We start from the raw sequence: 25652 nt of genomic DNA, 5'->3' as shown, positions 1-25652 counted from the left end.
AGAGGAAGGTCATTTAAGAGGAGCTCACAATCTTTCACTGTCTTAGGTTTGCCTGGGAAGTCCCCCGATTTGACTTTGATTTACTAAAATAGACAGAAAATTGTAACTTTCAAGTTGTAATTTGTTCACTCGAAAACATTCCACAGAGCACATTAGTTTTCTAAATTGAAATAGTAATGACCCTTGTACGACTGTGAAAGATGAAGTTCTGTGTGCTTTGAGCACATCAGAGGCTTCAAAACAGGGGTACACAGGTACAGCAGAGGGTGATTAAGAAAAAGAGGCTGAACTTTGCATCTGGTATAGCTACCATAACGCTTTCCTGGAAAATGCAAACCAAATTACCCTTATATGGGAAAATTGTCTTTGAAAATAAGTGTGGTTTCCTTTAGTTTTACCATGGGGTCTGAGAGCTAGAGGAGACCCAGCCCGTTGCAGAACCCCCAAATCAACAAGTTTCACGTCCTGACGCACGCACGGGGTGGGAGAAGCTGCTCCTTTGGGACCAGCAAACAGCCAGCGCTGTGAATTTCTACCCCTTCATCGAGGCTCTCCCTGCCCGCGGCTCCTGCCTGCATTCGCTTGCCCGTCTTTTAATTCACTATGTCCCAAATTGTAATAATTGCAGACACATTAGACCCAAGAAGGGGAAGGGAAAAAGCTAAGCAGCCGATCACCTTGTAAACATCTTGTGATGGTGATGGCTCTTAAACAGGAACGTTCAGTACCAACTGAGGCACAGGCGAGCTTATCCAAGCAAATCAATGCAAGTTAATCTTTCAGTGTCAGCTGGCTGAGTTTTGGACTAGTGATGAATGCCTTGACTGGAAAGATGAAATGCTGGAATGCCAGGCAGGGCTCTGACAGCTACAGATGGTGCCAATTACTGCCAGTAGAGCCTGTCCTGCTGTGAGCCCAAGATGTCTGATTTGTGGTCACAGAAAAATGAAAAAGAGGTTTCCCAGCTGGGCCTGTCACCTGTCCTATATTGCTCCATAGCGAAACCGGTATTTGTGTTCAAAAATCAAATTTCTTTGTATATTTATGCTAATGCTCCCGCCATGCTAATTACCAGACATATGCCTTGGAAAGATGCAGGTGCTATTAGAAAACAGAATTTGCCTTTCCCTTGATTAAAATAAACTTTGGGAATTATACAAAAGTTGGAATAAAATGCAGTTTTGAAATAGAGGGAGGGAGGTGAAGGGAGGAGGAACAAGTAATTCAATAGTGCAGGCAGCCATTCCGTGCTTAATTTTTCTCCATGCAGTTGAAAGGGATTTACAGGCTGTAAATCAGAGCGGGATCTAGCCCAGGCTCTCCAGTCTTGAGATACTGAGTTTGAATGTCAATATAAGCCTGAGGTTTTTTGTTTTGGCTTGGTGTTTTTGGTACGTTTGAGCCTTTTTGTGTTTGTTTTCCACGCGCCCTCTTATTCCACTGCTGCCCGAGCTAAACAAATTATCATTTATTGCACTTTCACATTATTTCCTGCCTCTGTGATATTTAAAGGGATTAGTCGAGACATCTGTGATCTGTAATTGGCTTTTTCCATGAAAGGGGATCAGCTGTAAGAACTTAAGCAACCCAGACTTATTTTACTTGCAATACTTGAAAGCCTTCTGGACGGAGCACCTTTGCTGCGATGATTTAGCACCAGGTTTCCCCGCGTGCAAGCGCGGCTTCAGCCAGCCCTTTGCCAGCGAATCCACTGTGATTTTGTTCACCTGAAAATAGCCCATATGTTTTAATTAAAATATATTTTGAAGTAACTGATTCCAGGTTTGGCTTGCTTTAGCATTGTGCTGTGAAAGGGGATCTGATAGCACGTTCAATCTCTGAAATGTATTTCAGTACTGCCTGTATTTGGATATTAAATTAACAATAGTGTGGTAATTATCCTTATTGGAGCATGAAATACAAATCTGCCTCTTTTCCCCCTGTCCTTGGAACTCGTTTACYACAATTTACTTGTTTTTTCAAGGCTAGTAGATGGGGGCCAGGGAACGACGGACTTTTTTCCATTTTATTGTACTCAACCTTTGCTAATGAAGCTCTTTTTCCCTCAACTCCAAACGCAAACGTTGAAGCAAATTTCAGAATCCATTTAACAATAGCAGTAAATCAGTAGACAAATTGTACAATAAAAAAAAAGTTCTACTGCAGCTGGGGATTGGACTGGGCCAGAGTACTGCTAGGTCCYGACTTAAATGACGGTGTGTTTGGTTCTTGCCATCCTACCACGTAAAGCTGGGAGCACTGGCAGTGGGAGCTCCCGGGAGCCAGGATTTAAATGCGATAAATTCCAAGTGAGGGTCTTCAGGTATCTGGGAATTAATTGATGAGAAGTGTGAAGCAACGAGAACTTAAGTTCTATCTTATCTCCTTTTGTCAAGCATGGAAGAAGATTAAGGCACCTGCGAACTTTGAGGGTTCGATAGCATCTTCCAGGGAATTTGTCTGTAAATTCCTGCTGTTGAGCCTCTTGCTTCAGCAGAAAGTATTTTGTGCTCTGACCAGCGAACTCATGTTCTCTTACTAGTTTCCTTATTCTGTGTAGGTTGCCTATATGTAAAGGCATTATCATTAATATAAATGCAGAGAGAGTTCTAAGCTGGACTCGTAATGGGAAGAAGCACAGAAGGAGCCATTATCCGAGAGGCTGAGATCCATGGGCTCATTCTCTGATACCGCCATAAAGCTTCATCTGTGTGCGGATGCTTCCAGCTATGGGGATTATAGACTTGCTAACGTAAAATAAAATTGTCTCTCAACAACCCTTTTTATCAGCAAAGCCAAAGTGCTAAAGTAGAGCGATGGCAYCGATGAGGCTTAATCCTGCAGCGCCGCCGCGTGCGGCAGCCCGGGGGTGGCGTGGACGTGCCRTACCCCATTTGTTACTGGGTCCCCTCTCCCTACCCCTAATTATTGAACGGTTAAAGGCAAATATATAGCGGCGACTGCCCAGGGTCTCAGCTTCTCGGAGAGAAATATTTCGGTTGTCTTCTGAAGCACTTTTTCATTTCCTGACTGCTGGGAGAAGAAGGATGAAACGAGTGAAAGCCACAGCGGTGGGCCCCCGAGTGCCGCATTTTTGGGGGCAGATACACTGTTTTATGTAACATTAAACCTGGGGAGATACTTAACCACTTTGCCTCAGTTCAGCATGTCTAATACTTGGCACAAATCAGTGTATTCGTGTTTCATTCAGCTTGGCTAACAGCCAGCATAGAGACTCTATTTTCATTTTTGAATTTCGCTTGGCAGATCCTTAAAAGTCACTGGAGAACTTTGCCTGGGTAATAAAAAGCAACTTTTTTATTGAAAACTAATTATTTTTTCAGCCCCATGTGCCAGCTGTTTAAAAATGTTGTGGTCACGTAAGCGCATACTTTAATTACAGAGCTCTAGAAAAATGCAGATCCTATTGTGAAATGTGCCTCACAGTGTCTAAAAGGCCACTTATTTTTAGCCTTGTTCAAACCTGCTGAAATACATGGATAGGTTTTTCAGAGGTAATTAGCAATCAATTAACATTAAAGGGGGAAATAGTGTTATAAAACACCTTGTCTGTTTTGTGTGGAAAATTGTGAGCTGTCAGCTGGAAGCCCAAACCTGTGCACAAGGTTGTAGGCAGTGAGGTTTTCCAGAGGTGTTTTGGGCGTTCCAAGTCACTGGGAACATGGGGCTCAAGGCCCTTTGGAAATTTCTTGTGTTCCTGAGGAAGATCCGTGTGGCTTCTCAGCACTTCTGTAAGCTCAGAAATGCCTTTATATTGTAATATTGCAACCCGGGTGTCCCCTTGAGCTGGGCAGGGCAGAGGTACCAGCAAAGAGCAGGGAGCCAAACAGGGGGCTCAGCACGGACAGGAGCCGCTGTATGAAGCACAGGACGGGCTAATCCCAGGACGGGCTTCCCATCCTTTCCGCCCTCCTTGGAAGCAAAGGGTACATGGAGCCCTGGGCCGGCCGCTGCCCCGCGYGGTGCTCCCCACGCAGCCGCTTTCCCTGCCGAGCGGGTGTCTCTGCGGCGCGGGAGCCTCCGGCTTTCCCAGTGCCCGGGTTTGCGCAGCATTTGGCCTGCCAGATGCTGCTTCAAATTAAGGATGGGCCTGAGCCAAAACCCTGGGTTCAAACACCTCCAGACTTTGGGAAAGTTTGCATCCTAAGTTTATGGCTTAGCCCTATCCCTGCTTCATTTCAGTCTTACCTAGTTATGGGTTTTATATTCTTCTGCAATCAGAAGCTGCAAAGAAATGTAATGGGAACAGAGTGGGTGGATGTTCCACGGGAGAGCAGTAAAGCTTGGATTGGCTGGAGGCATGTGCGCTTTGCTTGGTCAATTTATTGAACGTATAAAAAGGATTATTCAATGGACAGGAACAGCTCTGGGTSCCTAGCATTTCTTATGCTCTACTTTTGGTCATACCTTTCGTATAAAAATAAAGTACCTTTTGCCTATTACATTTGATTCGCTCCCATAAAAGCTAATGCGTTGCATATACATAAGCAGAGATTTTATATAAGTATATGAACACTATGGGAAAATGGCAAAACATATGGCGAGTAATAAAATCATTTAAAGATACGGCCGGACGTGTGATAGCAGACGTGCACGTTCCTTCTCCACTGCTCTCTTAATTACCCTCTGTGAGTTGGAGCAGATTATGTCTGATTTCATTTTCCTTCTCAGTGTTTTGAGATAGGTTGGCTCTCCATGCACCCCATTCCCATTCCCACATTTCCAGTGGGGGCGCAGGGGTGGTGTGAGGGTGACCACAGTGATCGGCGGCGCGCGGCGCCCGGTTAGATCTCGTTTGCTTCATGGCAGGCAGCCGTGGCTGTTCTAAGTAGCTGTCCCAGAAATAAGGAAAATAAAGGCAGAATGACAAATCATTTGGAACATATGAATTTCCAAATGATTTCTTTGACCACAGAATGTGTCAGAACAATGCAGCTAAGGATATGTTTAAAAAAAAAAAAAAAAAGAAAGAAAAAAGAAAAGAAAAATGCAACTTAGAGTTAACTGCTTTAATACTGTGCAATTGGACATTTGTCTCCCAGGAAGTAGTGAAAGCCAAAGAAGGAGCTGAACCAGTTTAAGGTAAAGAGGAAAGGAACAAAAAGTACCTTTTAATGAGACGTTCACAAGTAGTTCTGCACGGAACCACGCACGCTGCACTAGCACTTGGTCACTGTAAATATTGCAGACGTCGCTCCGGGGGGTTTGTCCCGGGGCGTTATTGGAACAAACCACACGGAACAAACCACAGCCCTGGGCCTGAGGCAGAGCTGCCCTTGGCAGGGGTGCCAAGGGTCCGCAGGAGACAAACAGCAGAGTTCTGTTGTGACTGCTCTTATCGGGCACCCACGGCTTTTGTGACCTGCCAAAACCAGTGAATTCCTGGGCATCCCGTGAGCTTTATTTTCCTCCTCAAGTTTGGCCGCATAAGTTCAATGTATAGAGACAGAACATTTATTTTTCTTCATGGTATATATAAAAAATACAGCTAAGCAAAAGGTTCATATTTTCTTAAAAGCAGATCATTCCTTATAAATTACTAATGTTTAATATTTTTGGCTGCTAGATTTTTTTGGAAAGCTGCCATCTTTTTAATGTATCAGTGCAATGTGCTCCCTACCAACAGTGAGTGTAATTAATGTTTGAAAATTGTGGCTTTCAGTCTTGCAAGCAGAAAGAAATGTTTTAATTTGACAGTATGGCTGAAAAAATATTAATTTGTTTTGGGACAGACCCTCACCTTGTTGTGCGGAGACAAGTGCAAATAGGAAGCAAAACCTTTCCCGAGTTTCCAGCAGGAGTAAATATCAGATTGGAACCTGTTTTTTCCAAAACATCTACATCCATTATAATTACGCATTTGTAACATTGGCAATTTCCAGTAGAATAATTTGATAAAACACTTGTAGTGCAATTAAGTGCTGGGAAAGAGAACTAAGATAAAGGAACAGCCTGTGAGAAGCATTGGCCCCTGTTACTTAAGGCAGTGTGGTTTGTCCACAAAAAGGAGACGGATTATATTCTGTTAAAAAGCAATGGACAAGGGTAGAAAGGCTATATAAGAACAAACAGAGAAAAATACCAATTTTATGAATAAGATATGATGGACTGCTTTCAGGAGTCAGAGTAATTGGGCAAGATCTATCTAGGCTAATGTGACTGCTTTATATTTTTGTCATGCYATTGTAGCATTGGAGATCATTAGGAACTGTCTCCAGGGAAAGGGACCTGTGTCTAAAATCAGTTTGGGCCCATTATCTTCAGTAAGAAACTGTCTATACCGCAGGCATCCGGAATCCTCTGTTTACTCAGTGAGGAAGCACATTATGTAATGGATATTAATACAGTGGGACCCCCGTTTCTAGAGCTCATTAATCTGGATGACTTGGAGGGTCGAACATCAGTCTGCCCCTGCCTCTGCTGCGCCTGCTGCCTCGGCTGCTCTGCTGCGTTTTGTGCTTTGTACGCCCRTTCTTGCTGTGATTGCTTCTCTTTTGTCTTGTCCTGAAATACGTGTTTGCCAGGAGCAATCCYGACTGCAGCCCTTAGAGGAGGAAAAAAAAACAGGTTTTTCTATTAATAAGGTTGCCCTGCTGCTTGCTGGGTGTGTTGAAGGGGCCTGGTTTCTCCTCTGCAGAAAGCTTTCCCTGAGCACTTTTTTATTTATTTGTTTATTAAGACTCTTCTGCACAGTGGCAATGTTGAAATAAGTTGTGGTGGTCATGTTACCATAACATAGATATATATTCTCATCTAAAATAAAATATGAATCTTACATAAATACAAAATTAATGCCTTTTAAAGTATTATTTTAAAATGTACATGTATCTGAGGCTTTTTGCTTCCTTCAAAATACAGTTTAGATCAATGATGCTAGAGATGACGGTAGAAGATACGACTTAGAAAAGCGCTCGTTTAGGAAGAGCTATGTTCATCTTTCGCYTTTTTACTGAGGCTAAAAAGCAATATGAGTTACCAACTGAAATACTTACTRGTCCCATGTTCACTAATCAAAATCTGTAAGACTTTGGCACAGGATTATAGAATCAACATTTAAAAAGCATTAGCTTTGAAAGACTTTTTTAAAAAAACAATATAAATACTTTATGTGTCTCTAAACAGCTTTTAATAGCTGTGGAAATAGACCTTTAAATGTCACGATGTCTTTAAAAACTGTAAGTTACCTCATCGGGCGCATTAGGTGAAGGTGTAGATAACATTAAGCATATAAGCTTTATAACAACTATACAAATATGTACAAATGATACACCTGGAGATCACACAAAAATTATATGTATGAGCATTAGATAGATGTTATCTTCGGTCCCCCCAAAATTACTCTAAATCTGGTTAAACAATTATTCACCAGCAGTACAATAAGTAACTCCTGGATTTATCTTTCACAGCGATCTATTCCGAGGTCATCTGCACAGATGTCTGTGCTTTCTCTTGTAATTCGATGACGGCGGCTCCGTAGGCATTAAGTCCTGCGAAGTCTTCGGTGCCCTCTGACAGGTGCTGAGGAATTGCAGGATTAGTCTGAGCGTAGTAAATTGAAATGCTGGAAATGCTGATAAATTCACTTGTCCCCTGAACAAAAAGAAATTACAAAGCTAACAAGTAGCCGCTTAGATCATTTTAATGCTTGAATATGCCCCTATGTAATCATATTTCTTTCTTTAGTTCTTTGTCAAGATGGTCCCAATAGCAGGAAAACGAAAATAAGCAGATGCAGGTGTCCATGCCCTAGGCAGGCAAGCATATTCTTATCCTTGTGAGACTGTAAATGTTTTAATTAAACTGTTACAAAAGGACTAGATCCTGAAGCGCATGAGGTGCAGCAGGCGTTTGGTCTGTGTCGTGTTAGCCCACGAGCTTCCAAGCCAGTTGCCACCCAGTTTGTGCGTTACTGCTGGCCTGCAAACACCCTGGGCAAGAACCAGGGGCCCAAATCCAGTCCATGCGTTAGGATTTCATCATGCACGTACATACGGGGAATGTGGAGTCCAGTCCTTGAAATTCACTGCTCTGAGCTGATTTCCTTTTCTCTTTCTTTCTGTTTTTGCTCTAAGAAAGCAGGACTCAGTAACTTCCATTTCTCTTCCTTAGCTTTCCATTGAAAACTCCGAACTGATCAGTTTGGACGTATTCCATACTGCTGACCTCATGTCCATCTGCTCACATCCCCTCTCCCAGCATGGCCACTTTGCTGTGACAGTTCTCCCGCTTGGTGTATTAGCTGGTGCACTGCAGAGAGGTCGTTTTTTTCCTCTCGAGCTGCCTCATCCATGGGACGTGGTCTTCCCACCTCCGTCAGCTGCAGAACAAGATCTTTTCTTTAAACACCATCCTCCTTCTACTTGTCGTTCGCAGCTCTCTCCCTTTCTCCTCTCTTTCTCTAATGTAATTGTGAGACTGTCTTGCGAATGCTGCATAAAATAAATCGTGCTGTATTGCAATGTTATAAAGAGAGCTGCTGCTTGAATGAGGTGCTTCCCAAGGAGCAACAATATTTGTAGAGCAGATGTTATTCCACTCTGAATAATGGAAACCATTTGGTGTCCTTCAAAATCATCATGAGGGCAGGAGATGGAAATAAAGAAAGATTCGGCAGAGACGGAACAGCTGGAGAATTCCTTCCCCCTCCCGGCGCTCCACGAGTAGCCGCTGCTGCAGATGTTCCAAAATGGCCGAGGTGCCGGGCGGGAGAAAAGCTCCGGGCTGTGCTCCGTGGGAAGCCCCGCGCCCGGCTCCTGCGCCCTGCTGAGCTATTCAGGAGACCGCTCAGCTGGGTCAGGGAGCTCTTGCCRAGGGGCCAGAGGGCAATTCCTGTAGAGAGCATCAAAATCAGGGCAGGAAACTCTAGTCCCTGCACTCTTGTGAGTCTAATGCAAAATGGGCCACAACGGGCGATTTTGTTTTTATTAGACAAAAGTTCTTCTCTGTGCCAGGAGATCATCAGTTAGGTAATTTAGCAGGTATGGTTACACTTCGTTTACCGAGCTTATTAAAGGCAAAAAGGAGTTTTGTTCCCTGCCATGGATCAGAGGAAACACAATTTGCATTGTTTTTACTTTAAGAAGCTCTTAAAATATTTAAGTCTGCAGAGCTGATCGGCGGCTTTCTGCCAGCCGGTTCCTTGCATCTTTCCAGCACAGGTATCTGTGATATCCAGAGGCATTGGCCTGGCTTTGTGGGATATCCTGTGAGACTGCATCTAGCTGTGATGGAGAGGGATGAGAAAATACTATAAAATGAACGGTATGATCACCTGGTGGCTCGGCTGATCCGCATCTGGACTCCCACCAGAATGGTTGGATCCAAACGCTATGCATGTCCATACACCAGCTGCATTTGCAAAGATTAACTTGCAAAGATTAACTTGGTTGTGGGTAATAAAAAATATCTTTGCAACCCAACTTCATACCCACCACCTTCTGTCCCCAAGCGTGACATATGGGTATACAGAGAAATCATAATAAAAATCCGTGCGACCAGCTGTTATATGGGGACCTTCTGGTGTCCTGCAACTCGGTTATCGGAAGAATCTCCAGGCTATGGGAAAGTACATTGATTTTTGCCAAGTCATTTATGTTGTCGGGCAACACTGACATAAAACACGGGTTTGCACACGCCTAACCAAGTGATCATGAAGTACTTTGTCCATTAAGAAAAGGCAGAGTGGCTATAATGTAGGAAATACCAGTCTTTAGGAGATAGTGTCAGAAGAAATAGTTGTTTTATTAGCAAAGGTTTGATGATACTACAACCACTCAAGTAGAATATTCATCTGCTTTTAGATCTATTCTTAATTAATTCTTGAATACTTGACAGGCTTTTTCATTTAAAATTCTGTTTTCCCCCTTTGAATATCTGTCCTTGTTTGTGCATTGGTACTTAATTTTCTTACAATTCAGCCTAACCTTTCTTTTCAGGCATTTTTTTTTTTTATGAATACTTTATGTCATGACTTTCATACAAAAGTTCCAGTTGGAGCTGAAAGCAAAATAAGAAACTRATGTTGCTTTAGAGTGGAGAATCACATTTCTGCATCTACCAGACTGCAGAGATCCAGGCCCTTTATTAAGAAAAAAAGAAAAAAAAAAAAAAGGCAGCCATGGGCCAGTGTGATTGCTCTACAAAATCAGTTTTCAAGCAATATATAAGAATTCTATTTCAAGTAATGATGGAGCAGCTTGTTTAGGTAAGACCAAAAAGTGGACCTAATCTAATCAAATTGTGATAGTTTGCAAAATTCTGGATGTTTTGCTTTGTTTCCCTAAGGGGGCGAGATGAGATGCTGGTGCTGGCCCCCGCGTTGTGTTTCGCTGTGTGCGTTTGCTATAGGCAGCTCCCATCCCGTACAGGACTGCAGTGTGGCYGGTGCACAGCACCGTATAGGCCCTGGTTGGGGGAATCTGTGACCTGTCCTCAGGGCTTTGGGGACATCCTCCTTCTCAGCCAAGTCCTCAGGAGCTGCAGTTAACAGAAAGACCCAACTTCAACCTTAAACTAGCCCTGCTCCGTAAACACAGCCATAAGTTAAGTTCCAAGGTTCATTCAGAGTAAATGCAACTGACTCCATCCTCAAAGGTGACTGCTTGATTTCCTAATTTGTTCTTCCAAACACGGGAAAATTTCCCAAATAAACCTTACCAAGGCCCCCAGCTTGTTGTTTATGGCTTTTGCTGTCATTTTCATTAACAGCAAATTGTTCAGTGTGATGCTAAACTGAGCTATATTAGATCAGCTAGAAATCTTGGTAGGCTCTCAAAGCATGGGCATTACATATTCAAAACAGGACCTAATGTTTCAGAGATTCATATTCTACTATAATTATATGGTTCAATGCGAGTGATTATATCTCTTCTTCAGTATCGGACTGAAAAGTTTTGGTTTGCTGGCTTCCTCATAATTTACTGCCGAGGCATAATAGGCTAGTCTTGCGGAAAAAAAGATGATAAATGACGCTGGCAAGGATTCATAGATTTATTAAATTTCTATCAAACAGTGCAACAAAAAAAAATCTGCTTAAGTTAGAAATGGGCTCAAATTTTTTAATCAAAATTCATGAGTCCTGATGCTTGGTTCAGTAGGTCCAAGGAAGGCTTGAATTGAGGACTGATTAAAGAAAATAAAAGGCTTATTTCAAGTAATTTTTCAATGACGGCTTTTAATTGGATGTTAAATCAAATTCTTATCTGCTTTTCTGCAGATAGCACATTATATAAAATACAGTTAGTGGCACTACCACTGTAACTGATACACTGAATAACAATTGACTTCTTACTTTATACCAAGAGGATAGAAGGACTGCAGTTGTCAACCTGTCAGAAATTAWGTATGTAAATTAATGCTCAGTGTATGAATATGATTTACAAGAGGCTCTGAGTGATGTCGTTAAAAAATACCGATTTCCTCCCCCTTCAAGGTTAACAATTACTCACTGACCTTTACAGATTTAGTCTATATTTTTTCCACTCTCTTTTTTTTTTTTTTTATTAACTGATGTTGTTCCAGAAGTCTCAATGCTGAAATAATGTAAAGCAATCTGTCATGATTGCTTTGGGTTGCAAAGGGAAGTATCTTACTAATATCTATTATATTTCATGTATATAAACACATGCATTGCTTAAGATAATGGAGTTATTATTTAGTTCAATGGCTGTGGTATCTGTGAAATTTGTTACTAGCTTTCTTGGCTTAGTCATAAGATAGCACTATTTATGATTGGGATGTATTTTTAATAGGCAATTCATTACCTTTGTAATGTTTTACCACTCAGAATAACAGCTGATTTCTTAGGCTAAGGAAAAAAATCTCTCTGTCTCACCTGGGCTAATCAGGGTCTATAAAGAGAAGTGAGATACGTGGTACAATTTATGCAGCCAGGAGTGTGGGCGAGAGAGGAAAGCCAGCATGGTTTAAATTTAAATGCTATACTTTCTTTTTCTTCAATAAAAGAAATGCATATGTGTAGGTTTTCTCTGCTGGAGTTTGCATTGCGTAGAGTATAATCACTGTGCTGAACATTACGATTATTTGTACCATTGGAATTTGCATCCAGCTCTTATGTATTCCCCTGCCTATTGCTTCACGGAAGTGTTCCCGCAGGAATTACAGCTCCATATTAGGAGATCTTCCATGAGATTTTATGTTATAGTCGGAGAAATGATCCTCCGAAAACAGATCAGAGCTGCCCGGTTGCGTTCTGCAGTGTGTGACTGCACCTYTCCACACAGAGGCAGTAGCCAAACTGGGCGCTCTCTGAACTGCTGGTTCACAGGCCCAGAGGGGCAATGAGGTTTCATCCAAGGCTTCCTGGTGGTTTCCGATGTTCCCTCTACCAGACATACCAGCGTGTTGGGTCCCTGACTTGTGTAGCTGGGGCTAAAGAAGGGAAGGCTCCCTGTGAAGTCACCACGCGCTGCTGAGGTTAAGCAGTGGCAACTCCTGTTGCCTTGCAAAATGGCACCTGAGCAGAATCAAACCGTCTTCAAAAGATTCTGAAATTTGCATTGGATAATCGTCAAGGAATTTGGCTTATTCRAAGCTTTGAAACCTGTGTTAGGGATGAGCACAGGGTGCTGCAGGGCCTTGCTGGCCCCTTCTGCACCACGGAGCGACCGGAGCTGGCAGGTCCCCGGGCCGCTCCGTCATCGCCCCGCAGCCTCCCTCCCGCCAGGAGGATCCGCCACATTCCCATCCAAGCCCATGCTTGGATACTCTGTCCTTGTGTGCCAGTGCCAGCCCCTTGGTGCTTTCTCAGAGGATGTTTTGGAGGAGCCAGTAGAAATGTCCTGGGAGGGCTGAGGCTGCTCGCGTTTTGGAAGCCGCTGGTTTAGTTGCTTGCTCACTCGAAGTTGCTTGGTTGGCTCGAAGTKCTGTGCTGGTTCAGGGCCCTGCTGCTTCCAAAAGAAACAGAGCTTTGTCATGGTAGTGATTTGCATCTGATTTTAAGTATTTTTCTTATTTTTCTTCCATGCAAATTCCTCATTTAATGCTTGCATTCAAAAATTGGGAAGTGCAGGCTTTATTTTTGAGGCACATTCTTCTCGTTTTATTACTTCCATAGTTTCAGCATCTTCATGCATGATACAGATGCTTATTTCATTTTCTGCAGCTGAAATTTAGGCTCACTGTAGTGCTTCTGGCAGGTTCCAGAATTYGGCATTGAATTCTGGGCTCTTCCTCAACATTTACCTATTAAGTGGTACTGGTTGAACTGGCCCAAGAGCCTGACACCGTAACAGGAGCAGTCCTGAACCTGAAGAATAGGAAAGGGGGCTTAGGACATTGTCCTGTAAAATAATGTAAATATATGTATATATGTCATTTCAGGGAGGTAAACGATTATCAGAGAAGGCTTTTTCAAGGTACAAATGAATATGCATTTTTTCTCTTAATCTATATAGTAGCAAAATTTATCATCTTACTACATCTGTATTATCTGGTAAATACAGCAATAATCACTGGCAACAGTTCATGGGGGATTTTTCTTTTAACAGCTTGGAACAAAAATAGTATGTTGCTCAACCAGATATGGTTCTAATTATAGCGTTTGCATTATACTGTTTTAATTGTCCTCTTAAATGTAATTTTTGACACCCTGCCAAGAACTTCTCAATAATTTCTTCATTGACTACAGGACTTTTAGTCATCCACTACATTTCTTAAGGCCATAATTTTCAACAGCATTAAAATCCACTTTTTCTTCCTTGCCTTGTGCTGCAGTTAATATCATTCATCTCAAGAACAATTGTCCTGTCACCCATTTACCTGGGTAAAGCACAGTCTCTCTCTCTCTTATTTTTTTTTCCCAGTCCACAAAAGGTAGAGCTGGAGCAGCTCGGAGAATGAATAACTCTGCCATCTTGCTTGGCTTTAATCAGGGAGGTGGTAGCGAGGTAGTTTTTTTGCTCCTGGGATAATAAGGATTTAATAAGGAGGAAATCCACAAATTTCATTCATTTCCACAGTTTTCATAGTATGCGTTTTTAATTCTATTTCATGTAGGCGGGAGTTGGAAAAGGACACTCTCTACTTCTTGTTTTACGGAAAGAGCTGCCTTAGGGTAACGCTACTTCAAATTCTGGAGGAGAAACTGAATAGTAAGTGTTTTGATAGTTGTTTTAGCTCAGTGACTGCTTTGTAGATTGCGATTTTTGCACAGARAATTACACACTATGGGGTAAATTTTAAGTGTGGTTATAAATTGCCAGAGGAGACCACTGATGCAAATAACACGAATGAATTGAAGAGGCAACTCGGTAGCTCCAGATCAGGCAGCAGTGCAGCAGGATTAGGCAGAGGCATTTAAGGTCGTTCAAAAGCAATCAACTTTTGTCAGCCTCAGATAGCTTTTATTTTTGTTCTGTCCCCCCTCTCTTCCCAGTATATTTAGGAAGTAGGAGCAACATGTCAATGTTATTCCCATTACATTTGTATGAATCCAGAAGTACTCTCGAGCAGAAGTGCCCGCTGTTGAAGTATGGGTTTAGAAGGAGCTTGATAAAAACCTGGGTTTTATATGCTTATACAAACTGACTAACATATTTGCTGCTTTGAATTATTATTTATCTATTCATGTGCTTAAAAAGCAAACATTTGCAAAATGAAAAAAGCTTGCTAGACCCTCTCTGCTGTAACACTTGACACACAGGCTTACCTTGGAGTTTAAGCTACTGAATTGAACACAGGCAGACAATATTTTTGTTTAAAGTCCACAAATATTTGCCCTAACAAGGTCCTAACRGAGCAACTACATCTGTTTGGAAGAGCATTCAAGGCTGTGCTTAAATGCTTTCCAGAATCAAGATGTTGTTTCTGAAGATTGTATTGTGTACAGGATGWACGGAATAATTTCCAATGGCCCTTGCTGACTAGGCAAGGTGAGGGCAGTTAGGTCTGCAGGACAAGTTAACAAGTGCCCTGAAGTTGCTAGTTTTTAATGATATTTATAACACTCTGAAGATATTTCAGTTTAAAAATGTACGCTCTGAGTTTAAGGTTGACATTTTTACTAATGTATTTCTCTTAATCACCATTTCAGTAATTTTACTGCACACATTTCAGGAAAGCATTCAGCCAATATTCATCTGAAAATGGATGTAGTCCAACCCATGTCAATAAAAATCATTCATTTATTACGAATATTTGCACTTGTCAGTAGAGAACTCACAGTGCGTATCCTTTCTGTCTCTCCTATCTCCAGAGTGATTTCTGGTAGCAATAAGTACCTTACTGTTTTGAAAAGATTAGCTACAACAAAATTAATATGTAAAATTACATCCCTACTCCTAAACTACTTCTACACTTCCTTCTATGTGAAGTTTGTAATCCAAAAATAATCTGTTGTTGTTTGATAACTGAAGTACTACTGCAATTATAAAGTGTTTGTGCACACACACATACATCCCCAACTGGATTATTTCAGCAATGAAAAATTAACTGGAGTTTGATCACTGAAATTCATTAATTGTAGCTAATTTGCCACTAGTCAAAGCTGGCAGAGCTCCGTTAGATCAGCGTAGTTGTGGCAGTTTATACCAACAGTGACTTTGACCCATTATCTTTTGTTTTTAAAGCTTTATTCCTTTTGAAGTAGTTGTATCCGTAGTTAATTATGATATTAAATTGCGGAGGAATGTTTCCATTTTCTGTAACTGCCTAATCTGAGCCTTTGGTCTGACACATCAGATTAGCTGAGATTTAAACCACTGACCTCCTGGCTCTGGATAATGTCATGTTGGTTCCTATACAAAATAACAGGGCCGTCCCTGTTCAGGTTACACTAAATCACAAGCTGATGAGAGGTGACGGGCTCTGCAGCAACTCTGAATCACATGTTGTTTGATTTCCTCCTCTCTGGGCCAAATTCCTTCAGATAAAAGGTACAGAAGGTCACCCCCTGTCCAGAAATACCATGCTGAGATCACAGCCATATTCCAAGAGTGTATTTTTGTTACGGCAAGTGAAACAGCAGTATTTTTATAAATGAAAGGTGAAGTGAAAAACTGTAGCAACCATCACACAAAATCATGCACTTTTGTCAATCTGATTCCTCGTTTATAAATGCTGGAATGAATTAATAAGGTGCTTGGTAAAAAACATTCCTAGCTTTATTTTTTTTCAGAAACATAGATCAGTCAAAGGATGCGATAATATATTTTGAAGACAGTGGCCAGTCAGAAGTACTTACATGCCAACTGGCGGCCTTGACATGCTCAGAAGTCAGCATCTAAGACAGCAGTTGGCACAGATCAAGTTGGAAGTCTAAATGTCAGTGAGTGGCAAGTGTCTAAATCTTGATCTCTCAAGTCATTAGGTTTTTATTTGAGTAGTTGCCCTCTGAGGTGGTCAGAAATGTCAGGAGAAAACTGTTCAAAGAGATCTTCCTCACTGACATATTGGATAATATTTAGCCTTGTTGAATCTTGAAGTTATGAGAAGCATTTATTTTATTTTTATTTTATTTTATTTTATTTTATTTTTATTTTATTTTATTTTATTTTATTTTATTTTATTTTATTTTATTTTATTTTATTTTATTTTATTTTATTTTATTATTTTATTTTATTTTATTTTTTCAGTGTTCAGTTAAAACCATCTTTTTTTCATTAGAAATAAATCCTAGCACTTTTATCTTTTGAAAATGAGGTACAACCATTTGTTCTTCACGACTCTTAGAGCAGACAGGTGTGTATGATGGTTGCCTTCAAGAGAGAGGAGGAAATGGAGGTTTGGGAGAAGAGGCTGAAAGGCTGAGCTAGAAACGCTCCCGAGGTGGAAATCCAGGCTTCCGCAAGTTCAGAAAAGGAATTGCCACAAAGTCTGCCTACTTCAGTAAAACCTTCAAAGTTTCCAGACTTACTTACTTTAGTCTAACTTCTTTAAAAAAAGAGGAATTCATGTGTGTGGTTGTGTCTGTGAATCAAAGCTTTTGATTTTTGTCAGGCGTTTTCAAGCAAGTGTCAGTGAATCTGTTAGATACTGTTAAAGTAGCTGTAAGTTTTTCTGAAAGCAGCGGGATGAAAGAGAGACAGTTTGCAAGCCCTGCTGGCAGGCGGGCCGGTATGCGGACCCAGCCTTTACTAGGCCTCAGAGAATTCACACGCGAGCCCTGCCGGGAGCGCAAGCCGCGCTGGGCGCCCTTGGGGAGAAGATGACCTGCTGCGGGCGCAAGGGGGGCCGGGCTGCATCCAAGAGCTTCCTTGGAGCTATGGTGGGACAGGCCTGTCCCGTCCTCGGTCCTCGTCAAAGCAGGCAGGAGCTTGCAGGCTGAGGCTTTCTCTGCAAGGCCCTGCAAAACTCGTATTTTACATAGTTTTAGCTGCCTGCAAGCCTAGGACTTCACTCAAAATSTGAATAAATACAGAGAATTACCCATCCCCTATTTATATCTTACCTTCTCCAAATGCCCACACAGTGTTGATGTACTCAATGACAGAAATCTCTCTAGACTATCCCCAAAACCTTGGCTTCTAGACAGGAAAATATCAGAGAGATATGTTCCATGTTAGTCAGAGATAAAATTATCTCTCTCTTCATGTTTAATCTCCTATTCCGCCTACGGGGCATCATTCAGTATTTTCAGCGWGCTCAGGTTCAAAGCCCGTAAAGGTCACGTTTCCGTAGGAGCAAAGGGAGCAATTAGGGCAACAAGTTTTATTTCATTTGATAAAAGTTCACATAGTTTTAATATTCAAGTAATAATTACAGTAATCTGTAAATTAGTCAGCTAAAATATTAATTCGTTTGGCACAGTCCTAGCGTGCACTGTCATAACAGTGCCTGACAAGCCTCGCTGTAATCCTGTAGTTACCTTTTTAAACCACCACAGAATTTCTTCATTGTTGTGATAAAATACAGATGTGGCTTAGAAAAAAATTTGCATGGTGAGCAGAAATAGAATATATAATTAGAACAAAGAGGGCTTAAATCAAATTAATCTTTATCTGACAGGAACACTTACATTTACATCACTGAGTGCAAAGTCATAGCCAAAATTGAAATTAGAAACAGATAATTATGATAAGAGAGGACACTTATGCTGACTTTTCTCATGCATAATTGGAAAGCACACAAAATGTGCTGCTTGTTATAATTARAATTAGTGTTAAAAATACGCCACTTGTGATGAACGCCAGTTTGTTGCAATAAAAAGTTGTATAAATACTTGTATGGCAGAAGCACAAGTTGAGTTTGTTTAGATCAGAGAGATGGTTAATCACTTTTCAAAACAACAGTAATAGAAATGGACTTAATAACCTTTCTGTATATTCCAGCCCTTTGAGCGTGTAGGTTTTTGGATCAGCTACAAGGCCAAAGTCCTTGCATCTATTTACTATCACTCAGAATTACAGCTGGGTGTTAAGAGTGGCTCAGCAGTCACAGAGCAGAGCATTTGCCAACGCAGGATCTTGAGAAGATCCTGAGAAGGAAGAGTTTCCCTGTTGCCCGCTCGGAGTAGCCGCTCGGCCGTGCCCGGGAGCAGCGTCCTGACCAGCCCCTGCAACCACAGCCTCTTTGTCAGTGCCCAGGCCTGCAAGAGCTCAACCCGAGCGAGTCTGTCCGCACCGTGGGGAACGGGCAGGCACTGTGTGTTGGACACACGGCGCGTGGCAGCGTCAGGACTAAATTCAATATTGAGCATTTTTAGTTCCCTAGGCTTAACTGTACCCTCTGTCTATAGATGACTGCTCTCTATGAATGTTTGCAAACTAGAGGGCTAGATCCTCAGCTGGTGCAAATCTGGTGTAACTCACCCAGTGTCATCAATTTTTGCAGATTTACCAGCCAGCCGAGGACTGTTGCCTGCATGTACCTAATGCTGTGGATACGTGCACATTTCTGGTGTTTGGAAACAGCAATGTAATTGCCCCCAGCTGTACAAAATCCAGATGCTTAGACTTTAAGATTTCAAAAGAGGTATAGCTGGAGCTCTAATGATGTTTATCTGCTTAACACCTTCCTGGCAAAAGGGAAGCTGCCTCCACAGCGTTAAGGATGAAGGGACGAGCTCGCATATGAAGTTGAGCCTTTGGGTGGTTTCTCGCAGACTTTGAGCAGTTCCTCCTTTGGCTTTCCCTTACAACTCTTATTAATGAAACGGATTCAGAGGGTCTCAGGGAATTCACCGACATGATAGTTTAGCGTGCTGTCAGAAAGTAGCTTGTCAGATGCTGCTATTGTACTGGGATGTGATTTTTAGTAACATGTAGGATTAGGGAAGTGATTCATGTATTGTGCGCTGTTGAAAAGAAGGGTAATTTGAGGTAGCAGAAAGGATTTTCAATGCCAAAACAATAATGATAATTCATCCTGTGGTAAGGAATTGTTATGACACGTTTTCTATTATTAATCTGGTTAGAGGGTCTAGGTTAAATGACTGCAGTCGATTAAAAGATATATAGATAGGAAAGCTTTATGTATTTATTACCTGCTTAAAGAAAAGGAAATTTATCTGAGAAAATTACATCATGGAAGAGTGCACAAGTGTGATTTAATGAGCTGCCTTTACATGAACAGCTGAAATTCTTAATATTAATATTATTTTTTACATAAAGCAAAACACTGACAACTTTGAATGAGAAGTGAATTTTTTATGTTCGCTTTAATGAAAATAACCAAGATAGTTAAAATAAATCTAAGCTGTAGCTTTTTCTATGGGCCTTGTGCTGCCAAAACCGCCTGTAAATGAGTGCTTTTTCTCCTGGGGAGTGTCCCACTTAATTCAGGAGCGCGTGGCACTTGGTGCAGGTTGTAGAATGTAGTCCCTAAATGACAGATCTGAGCTGCCATAATTTTTAAGTCCACATTGCTGAAGGAAATAATCTAGCAACCAAGAGTTTTCATCCAGCCCGTGCCTTAGGATGCTTTAAGGAGGCCAACTCGAAGTATTTACAGCATTATTATCTCATCTAAGTCTGGCTTGTGTCAGGCTGCAGAGAAGCACGGTCCTGGTGCCAGCCTTTTGCATAAAACCTAAATTCGCCCTTGCATACAAACTCGTTTGCTCAAAGTCTAGAAACAGCAACACATAAATATAGATGATTACTTGGAGGGCTGTGCTCTCAAATAATGCTCAYTGGATTTAATACCCAACAAATATCCCTTAAGGAAAAATTATATGAATCTTCGTTTCAGTATTTCACAAATCAAATTAGCAACTCAATGTTAATAGATTTTGATTGACACATCTATTATTAGCCATTAGTGTCTCCATTGACTTTAGCTGTGTCTTATTAAGTGAACTCTAAGATTCCACCTCTTGATCAGAAGAGTCTCTTCTGTGGTTTTTTAATGGGAACCAAGGACGGATCTTGAGCTGATGTCAATCAGCCCATCTCCRCTGGAGCCATCAGAGGTACTCCAGCTCCCATCTGCTTCAAGAGCAAACTCCTTATTTCCAATAGAATTCATTTTGCAGCACAGGAATTCCCTGTAGGACAAAGGAAATTGTTAGGATTAGAATTATGATTTACATATGAAATTGTGGCAAACCAGAAGATTTTTTTCCTGCTCTCCCCAAACCCATGCTCCTAGGGCACCTCCCTGGGACGTGATGAGATGGCAAAGGTTTGTGCTGCTGCTCTGTGGGACACAGCTCCGAGGCTTGAACCTTGATCTGGCACATACCTTGTCCATGCTCTAGCCACCAGGGTGGCCTTGGTTATGGTGGGTGCAGATCTAAGTTGGTTATGTTGGAATTGCTCTTCTTGGTGTGGAATACTTAGCTCTCAGCTGGAGCTGAGAATCTGAAGTCAGTTTCCAAACTCATTGCGACTTTCAGCATCAACTACTCTGATGTGAGTGTGAAGGAGCCACTCCATTGGCTTTGTATTGTAAAACTTGAAAATGTTTCATTCCCAGCTTCTCTCTGAGGGCACTTTGAAAACACCTTGACAGCAGTGAAAGCCATGAGAGTTAATAGCAATGAGGGTTCCTTTCGGAAAAGTGGTTCTTGTTTAGGTGCTACCTACTGGTTTGTAGCCTGAATGCTGTGTATCTTTTAAAGAGAAAAGATAACGTAGGTAGGGAGAGGATCAATACTGTGCTTCTTCTCAGGAGTCACTTAAGAAGCAGAAGGAACACAGAATGGTTTCGTTGTCATACTGGCCATATTAAATATGTCTTGCTTAAAAGTCATGTGTGCAGATAGAGGTATAGATAGCAATAATGCTGGATTTCCTAAGCCTTCATTTATTGGGACTCTGTGTTACACAAACTGTTTCCTTAAAGAAAATGTATTTTTCTTTTGATTTTTGATTTTTTCTTTTGATGTAGTTAGTGTTTGCCCAGCGTGCTCACCTCTGTGGTGATAATGAAGGTGACTTACTCCCTTGGGAATAATATCTTATATGACACCTGATGTGTCTTACAAATTAACGTAGATAAGTGGGCAATTTATCTCCACAGATACCTCTGCAGAATCATTTTGCTTTACTGACCGGTGCTTCACATTTCTCCTGCGCTGGGTGGGAGGCTTCTCAATTTCTTTTGCTGTGAGCAATATACCAGTTAGCTCCAAACAAAGGTACATGATGGATGAGGCTAATGCTCCTAAAAGGAGCTCTGCCTCGCACCTGCTGCAGACAGGTTTGTGGCCAACCTTCCTTGACAGAGCTGGTGTGAATTCAGATTCACCAAGGAGACCCGAACATCTCTGTTCCTCCTTTAATGACTGTTATTTTTAGAACAGTTAAAAGCCAGCTATGCAGCGTGAAGGATATAAGGGAGTAGGGAGTCTGTTAGATAAGAATAAAAACATAGCAACTCTGAAGAGCAGTGTTTCTGGTGTGTTGCTTGCAAAGATGCCTAGTCCAGAGTGAAAGTGTCTATGTAGAGATGTTTTTCATTGCATTAAACTTCCTTTTTCCCTGATGGATAGCTTGATCAGGTCATATTTTTGGCAACATAAATGCATTTAAAAATTAATACTTTAGTGCAGATTCTCTCCCTAGCAGCCTGTGTTTTAATCCATTGGCTCCCCTGACTTAGCATTCATTTCTCATGAATTATTCCTGTGGTGTTTATATTGCAGCACATTTCCATGCCCCCTCCATGAGCGAGACCCTTCACAGTGGTTGTTTGGCCTCGCTCTGTTGTTGTGAATGAAGTTAGGACCAGTGACAAGGGAGCTGCACGAGTCATAAACACCCGTAGTTCCCACTCTGGTGTCCTTACCATCCTCGCTGCGTTCAGGAGACTGCTCAGAAGCCACCAGAGCTTCTGTCGCAGTCCTGCACACCTGTATCAGTGCAATGCTTTTGTTTAAAAATTTGCTACTTTAATTACAGACTTGGGTCTACTGGGGTTGGCACTGAAGAAATCCAGTGACTTCCATTTAATTACTCCTGGTTACAAATGGGTCTAAGTGAAAGGAGATGAAGCCCTCGATAGCCATGAGGGACATTGCCAGAGCGGTGTSCTGAAGCCTCCCTGTAATCCCTATATCTCCTACTATGCAACATGAAGCCAATTTCCTTCAACTCATTAGTTGCAGTGAGTGCAAATAAAGTAAAATATAATCTAAACCAGTTAAATGAGGTCCTTCAAATATTAGAGGTGCTTACTTGAAAATGGAGTGGTTTAAATCAAACAGAAAGAACATCACTCAGAATTTAGCCATGGCCAACCAAGGTTGCATGCTAATTTTTACTTTTTTTTTTTTTTTTTGAAGTTAGTTCTGAGAAATTTCACAAATCAACATATTCAATATGTTTCCTCGTAGAATGCCATAATTTGAGTTGCATCTTTGATTCCAATGCAGATTTACCTTACTGAAGTAGGGTACTYGGTAAGGTGACAGAAAGACTGATTGCATTATGAGATACCCAAGACAAGAGCAAGGATACTGCGCTCTGTGTGGATTTTACACTGCTCCTTTTCTGTATCTTATCTGCTGTTTGACTGTGCACACACAGGACATTTTCCAGTACAGTTTTGGAGACAGACATTCGTGTTTGCTGTTTGTATTACATGTAAAGTAAACAGTGATACACGGAAGGTAAGAAGACTAACATCAAGGAAAGGAAAAGGATAGATTTCACGTTTATTTGAAAAAGACACCTGCAGAATTCATGCTAGATTGGCCATAGCCATGAGCCTGTTGGCCCTACAAATGTGTTTTTTGACCCATAATAGGCTACAGCTTGATTTAATGGGTCACATTTCACTGCCTTTATGGACACCTTTACATCTTCTTTTCAGGGTAATTATCTTTACACACATCTGATGTGGCAACGTAATTGACTCCTGCTTTTGTACGGCTATAGGTTAATGAACCAAACAGATAATTTTTTTAAAGAGAATAAATCACTTGTGTATTGTTTTTGCAATGCTAGCGGAGCTGTGTGTTGAGGTCCCTGTGCAGAGAGGCGGCCGCCATCTGGGGCCTCCCGCAGCACGGAGCAGGATGCGCTGAGCGCCCTGCAACGGCACCGCGGCCTCTTCCCGAGGGCCACATCCCGCGCTGGCCACGGGAAAGCTGCTCTGGAGGCCACCAGAGCACTGCAATTTGCTGCCACAAAAGCACTCGTCTATCGAGCGGGTAGAGGAAAAATGCTTAAAATCAGAAATCATTTTCTTTAAGACAATAAAAAAACACTCATGAAGAAAAAATATGACCTTTTTTAACCCAAACCCAACGTTTTTCATCCAAATATGTACAAATATGACTTGAGTTCCTCTTGTAGTAAAGCATGCATGGGTGGTAGTTTGCCATTTTGGATGCTGGCTTGTTTTCACGCGATTAGATAAGAACCTTTGGTTAACAGTGGTCATTTGGCATGATTTCTTAGCTATTTTTAAAATCTAAGTAGGTGAGGCATTAGGACAGGCAGTTAAGTTTTTGAGGTGCATTTAGCAACTTTCAGGATTTTTAATGGACACTACACAAGCTCATTACACTTTTGCTATGTCTGGAAAAATCCAGCAAGCCCTGGTTGTTTTTTTTTAACATAGAGAGCAGGATGTATTTATGGAGTGGGGGAAAAGCACAGTCTACTGCTTGACAGCTTTCTGAGAACGGGCTGCAGCCCCAGGGGACTGGGCAATGTCCGGGTATGTTGATTTTTCATCTACAAAGTTTCCCAGTATAGTTTTCCTTGTACGTTGCTATGCTTCATTTCCAGTTTAAGGTTCAGTCCTGTATCAGCCATAGACCATGACCTGGGCCTTAGGGCTCAAGAAGCTCTTTGAAAGCCTGCTGCTGAGCAGTCCTGCAGGTTCGGGTCTTCGTGGCCTTTCTGCAGAGCTGTTCGTGGTTATTAGAGCAGCAGCAGCTCTGTTTCTGCCTCAAAGTATTTTTTTGTTTGGGGATTTGCTTTTCCTGGGGAGCTGGAGAAAGGGACTTTGAGGCTCAGAACGTGCTCTTACAAATGATTACTCACATGAATGGGCCTATTAATGTTAGGCTACCTGTGTGAGAAAAGACAACTCATGTGAGCAAGGACCCTGCTGAGGGTCCTAATTAGTTAACGTGTGAATGCATCAGATGTGCTCTAGAAGCCCCTTCTTGTTGCTATTCAGGACATGCTGGTCTGTCTGTATTAAGATGTCACTTCCATTTCACTGTCCTTGATTTACTTTATTACTGATTAATAAATATCTGATAGATGAGTTGTATGTAGAGTGCCAGCGCTTGTCTAGCCCTTTGATCATTATGTGTCCAAAAGCAGGTGCAAATGGCCATAAAGCTCCTGAATCTGTCTAGCAGAGGACTTGTGTGTTAAGTGGGAATGTGGCCAGGCTCACAGGGGTATCTACTGCCTTAATAGCCTTTGGGAAATAGGGGCATCCAACAGTTTTGGGCTTCCTTGAAGGTGAAAATCACAGAATCACAGAATATTTAAGGTTGGAAGGGACCTCTAGAGATCATCTAGTCCAACCTTCCTGCTCAAGCAGGCAYACCTAGAGCACGGGGCACAGGGTGGCATCCAGGTGGGTTTTGAAGACCTCCAGAGTAGGAGACTCCACAACGCCCCTGGGCAGCCTGTTCCACTGCTCTGTCACCCTAACAGTGAAGAAGTTGCTCCTCACCTGGATATGGAACTTCTTGTGCTTCAGCTTGTGGCTATTACCCCTCATCCTATCGCTGGCCACCAGTGAGAACAGCTTGTCCCCTTCCTCCCTGCATTCTCCCCTCCTGAACTTATACATATTAATCATATCCCCTCTGAGCCTTCTCTTCTCCGGAGAAAACAGGCCCAGCTCATTCAGCCTCTCTTCATACGAGAGATGTTCCATTCCCTTAATCATCCTGGTTGCCCTTCTCTGGACCCTCTCGACAAGCTCCACGTCCCCACATGAATGCAGCCACAAATGCCTCGTTTACAGATCTCCCAGATACCTACGGTTACATAGCTGAAAAGGTGGACACGGCTACGCTAAATCTGCTGAACAACTCATTTTTTAAATCATGCATAAAACTAAAGCCCCAAATACGCACTAGCTGCTATTAAGAATGGGACTTTGCAGTTGTGATCTTGCAGTGCGTCTCTTTGCCCCCCACAGCACCTCTTGGCCAGGTTCAGCAGAGTTGGGGAGTTGGGTCAAGATGATATCACTCACGGTTTCATGTTTTGCAAAAACAAGAAGCCAAGTAGGAGAAAGAAAGCCTGGTGATG

At 41.9% G+C, this 25652-nt stretch overlaps 1 protein-coding gene across 1 annotated transcript in view; it reads left to right on the top strand.

The window, feature by feature from the left end:
- AFF2 (AF4/FMR2 family member 2) overlaps positions 1-25652 on the top strand; it is a 319079-nt gene that overhangs the window by 139327 nt on the left and 154100 nt on the right. The gene's annotated exons all lie outside the window — the stretch shown is intronic.

This window comes from Nothoprocta perdicaria, unplaced genomic scaffold (genome assembly GCF_003342845.1).
Source record: "Nothoprocta perdicaria isolate Ctin4 unplaced genomic scaffold, notPer1 scaffold_22, whole genome shotgun sequence".
In the NCBI taxonomy this organism is placed as follows: domain Eukaryota; kingdom Metazoa; phylum Chordata; class Aves; order Tinamiformes; family Tinamidae; genus Nothoprocta; species Nothoprocta perdicaria.
This window is presented reverse-complemented; position numbering and strand designations above follow the sequence as displayed.